The following is a 5,175-nucleotide window of genomic DNA, read 5'->3' on the forward strand; positions in this document are numbered from 1 at the left end:
TGCTCGAGGGCAACGAAATTATCAGAGAAGAAGGAAATTTTCAAAATTAATTTTCTTACTTTGAGGAGTAGGTGCTGTCTGGTGCCATTACCTCAGCTGCTCCGGTGGTTGTCGAAGTTTTTGTTGAGATTATTACTTGAACTCGAATATAGTTTACTATCAACTATTACTTTATTTATCTATTTCGATACAGACTGAACAATTTACTAACTGGATTAATACCGCAATTACAATGTGCGTTTCTGTCTAAGCGATGAAACGAGGATTTCAAAGATAAAATCTTTCCTTTAGTTAGTCGCGACTCTCTTTTCCTGACCGAAAACTAAAGACCCCGAAACGCAAAATACTATAAAAATTTATAAAGAAGAGCGCAATAACGAACGTAGTAACAATGAACACAAAGAGTGAACAAAATAATTATGAACCGTAATAACGAAGATCGCAATAATAATGAACACAAGAATAATGAACAAAAAATAATGAACGGCAATAACAATGATCACTATAATAACGAGCAAATAATAATGAACGAAGAATAATGAACGTAATAAGAATGTTCACCAGAATAATAATGAGCGCTGCTCTATGTTGCTTCGCTTATTTATAATGCCATCCCCCACGGGGTGGTGGTCCGCTGGGGGTACGCTTCCGTGGGAATCGGGATGTTGCAGTTTGGGTTTCTTGGAATCGTACGTGACAAAATGTAAATTCCATATTTCGACTTAGTTTCCATCGCTCCTGTGTTTCTGCTGAGCTAGCGTCTAGGAGACTTGAAGCATTCCATGCTGATCTAGTCCTTTCTTCGATTGTAAAATGTTTTCGGGTAAAAACCTTTCCTTGATTTTTAGAATCACTGGATTGAGGCAAGACGTGTGGTTCAGCTTCGAATATGGGAGAGTCTTCGGTTGACGTATCTATTTCGAATCTTTTTGAGACAGGATAGCGAATCGGTGAGACTTCCTCTCTCTTTCTGATTGGTAAACAAACTTCCGGAGGGTTTCTAGATAATGCGTCTGCGTTTGCGTTCGCCCTGCCTTCTTTGTATACAATATCAAATTCGAAGTCCGATAACTTTAATTTCCATTTCCAAATTCTTGAAGTAGGATCTTTGATAGAATGCATCCACACTAAAGGTTTATGATCGGTTACGATGGTAAACTTTCTTCCGTAAAGATACGATCGGAAGTGCATTGCGCTATAAACAATTGCCAGACACTCCTTTTCTATGGTAGAATAGTTTTGTTCGGCGGGATTTAATAGCCCTGAGGCATACGCAATCGGCAAATCCTTTCCGACTGGCCCTTGACTCAGTACACCGCTTATTGCATATCCTGATGCGTCTGTAGTAAGGTTAAAGGGTTTAGAAAAGTCTGGATATTGTGGAATGGGTTTTGTCATTAGCGCTGTCTTTAAATTATTGAATGCATTTTCTTGATTTTCTGTCCATTTAAAGGGAGTGTCTTTCTTTAATAATTGTGTCAATGGTTTTGCGACCTTGGAGAAATCGGGTATAAATCTTCTGTAGTATCCTGCTAGTCCCAGAAATTGTTTGATATTTTTCACCCTTTTTGATCGTGGAAATTTTGATACGGCTTCGATTTTCTTTGGGTCGGGTTTCAGGCCATCCTCACTGTTAGAATTTAATCTTAGAATTAGGATTAGTATTCTGTGGAAGACACAATGTTTGTGTTGAAATAATACAATGTGATATTTATTAGAGACTTATTTTAAGAGTTATAAATGTGCGTTCTCGAATGTAGACAGTTGGCTAGTTATTCACAGACTGACTGGCGTAGTGACCCATGGCCCCTGAAAAGGTTTAGAGCCCCACTCTCTATGCAGTAATGAGTGTGACCTGTGTGGGTGTCTGTGTGGCGTCACATGTGGCACAGAACCTTCTAGTAGCTTCTCGACGTGCCCATCTAGAATGTTCCATCCATATCCTCACGTTTCTTCCGGCGTTTTTGAAAAAGCATGCACGTGCTAACTGCCGTGGTGCATCTCACGAACGCACGCTAGTGGGGATGGCGCTGGGCAACGAGCGGAAGAATCCGTATGATCAAACACCTTATCTGCATGCGATTGATATCGTTGTATTCCAACACTCACTAATTATATGTCCTAAATAATTCACCTCGTGTCGTAAAAATTCGCAGTTATCAGGCTGTAATCGTAATTTAGCTTTCCTCAGTCTTTCCATTAACTTATTAAATTTAATTTCGTGTTCTTGGAGAGACCTCGAATAAATCACTATGTCATCCAGATAGACGAATAGTTCTATTCCTTGCAGACCAGATAATATTGAATTCATGAAATGTTGAAATGTTGCTGGGGCATTTTTTAATCCAAAGGGCATTCTTTTGAATTGAAAATGCCCGTATGGTGTCGAAAATGCTGTTTTGTGGCATCTTCCTGTGACATACGGATCTGGTGAAAGCCCGATGCCAAATCAAACGTGGAAAAATATTTTGCACTTCCTAATTGATCCAATATTTCTGTAATGTTGGGTAGTGGGAAGGCATCGCCAATCGTTTTATCGTTCAATTTTCTATAATCGATGACTAATCTCCAGCGCTTATTTCCTTGCGAATCGGGTTTTTTGGGCACAATCCATAACGGGGAGTTATATGGAGATGTTGACGGTTCCACTACGTCCGTATCTAGTAGTTCCTGGACCTGTCGATTTATTTCTTCTCGATGTATTGGTGGATATCGATACTGTTTAGTATTGATGGGTATATTATCCGTCGTAATTATCCTATGTTCCAGAACTTCGGTTGCTTCCAATGTATCTCCTGGAATATGAAACCTATCTTGATTATTACGAATCAATTTTTTAACGTTTTCTTTTTCTTCTTCGTTCAAATGTTCGAGTCGTAGTAACTCATTTATTTTATCGTATTTACTTTCCTCCGATTTTAGAATTGTATTGCATGCTGTCCTAGGAAGCGGGGGGGGGGGGATTTCAAATTCTTTAATTACCATCGTTGGTGTTGTAAATACGTAATGTCTCGAAGTAGTATTTATTACTCTTATGTAACCTTTTCCTTTATGATTCCTCTCCATCCATTATTGCCAATCTAAAATTTCTAACGCGATCCATATAATCTAATATATCTTCCCCGGGTCGTTGAAATATCGTTCCTAATTCCCCTTTATATTCGTTAAGAGATTTCTTTGGGCCGAATAGATCCTTTAATTTGTTTCCGAAATCATTTAGACTCATTAATTCTGTGTCTTCGATGGCGAGGAACGCGTGTCCACGGAGCTTATTTACTAACAATTTTACTAATTGAGGTTCTTGATATCTGGGAATCATATTTCGCGCGCGCTCACAAGCTCTTAAAAAGTGGAATACCGATAGTCGATATCCGTCGAACACTTCGATATCCGTCAAACACTGGCACCGATTCGATCGCATCTTTTAGCTTAATTGGCTGGGTATGTCCACTCGGCTGGACCGTCTCTTGTCGCGTTGTCGGCGGCGATACGGGTGTTTTAGGTTCTGCTGGACCGTCTCTTGTTGCGTTGTCGGCTGCGATACGGGTGTTTTAGGTTCCTGTTTTGTTTTAAGTTCAAATAATCCGCTTTGTACAAGTGTACATAATCCGCCTTTCAACAAGTGCGTTTCGTTGTTTCGTTGTTTCGTTGAGATTTCTTCTCCTCATTTTGGATTTTAGGTTCTTCGCACTCCGTTTCACACTCTGACATCCAATTTTCAGCTTTTTGTGTTCCATCAAATTGTTTTAAGGTGAAGTTTGTGTATTTTCGACCAATCGCGGGGAGACGCAATCGCGATGAAATACGTCAACGGGAGTCCTAAATTCCTGTTACTATTGTAATAATCGACGCCGTGAATAGATCGATTCCCTGATTTCCGTTGAGATAATAGGGGTGGTTGAGGTGGTATAACGCTGTGATTAACAGGGTTATAAAGTTTATGTTTCCAACACTTAAGAGTAACCTTGAGGCGTACGTATAAGTTAAGTATAGTTAAATAAGCCGTAAAGTGAAAAAACAGCCCGAAATATGATATATAATAATCTAAACAATGCTATGAATATTTCGATGGGAGCTCGTTGATGGCGCAATTTCAACTGAATATAAACTGTTCGAAATTTTGAGTGGCCATCTGTTTATGGCTCGGGCGGGCCCTATCCCTTCTTTGGGAAATTCCGAATTACGTGTCCTCCCCGAGCTATAAACTTAATGGCATAATTATTGATACGCTCCATAGAAAATTAAAGTTGTCACGCTTGTCAATAAAATATATATTTAAGAAACAATGGCGACTGTAGTGGAATCGTTGGACGAAGAAATGGTTTTGACATTGTCGGAAAAGCTTAAAGCATGGGATGCGAACTTTCGCGATATGAGTGCAAAACTCGCCGAACGTTAGCGCATCCGATTCCCGTCGCGCCCGTCAGCCTCGCCGTCGATGCATCCGATTACGCCATAGGAGCGGTACTCCAACAGCGAGTTAACGAAACCTGGCAACCGTTAGATTTTATGACAAAATTGCTACCCCTCGCACAACAAAAGTACAGCGCGAACGACCGAGAACTACTCGCGATGTACACCGCGGTGAAACGGTTTAGATATGCCGCCGAAGGAAGAGATTTCGCGATTTACACTGACCATAAACCCCTGGTATATGCGTTTGAGCAAAATCCTGACAAATGTTCGCCAAGACAATTCCGTCAGCTCGACTATGTTGGGCAATTTACCATCGATATCCGACATATAAAAGGAATAAGTAATACCGTAACCGATACCTTATCCCGAATAGAAGCGATTGGGAAGTCCGTCGATCATCAAACGTTAGCCGCAGCGCAAGAGAACGATACCGAGCTGCGCAAAATCATTAAGTCCGGCTCTAGCGCGCTGCAATTGAAAAAGATACGATTTCTCGATTAGGATGTCCGGATTGCGATCTCACGAAGGAAACCCCGCGATCGTATGTACCGGAACCGTTACGTCGCACCATATTCTCGTCGTTACATGGACATTCCCATGCGGCAATGCGCGCCCAAATTAGTTACTGCATTAAATTTAGTATAATTCGCATTTCACGTAATATTGCATAAGTGCGAACAAACAAATTTTTCCATCCAAGGAACTAATTATTACACATAATAATAGAATTCAAAAACAGATAACGGCAAATCACTATAA

General features: G+C 40.4%; 1 long non-coding RNA gene across 1 annotated transcript; it reads left to right on the forward strand.

The window, feature by feature from the left end:
* Nucleotides 1-8: 8 nt before the first annotated feature.
* On the forward strand, nt 9-702 carry LOC117152031. Its single transcript, XR_004462250.1, has 2 exons — nt 9-404; nt 462-702. It is a non-coding gene; the product is annotated as an uncharacterized LOC117152031 (long non-coding RNA).
* Nucleotides 703-5,175: the final 4,473 nt, after the last annotated feature.

This window comes from Bombus impatiens, unplaced genomic scaffold (genome assembly GCF_000188095.3).
Source record: "Bombus impatiens unplaced genomic scaffold, BIMP_2.2 scf_0584, whole genome shotgun sequence".
NCBI lineage: Eukaryota > Metazoa > Arthropoda > Insecta > Hymenoptera > Apidae > Bombus > Bombus impatiens.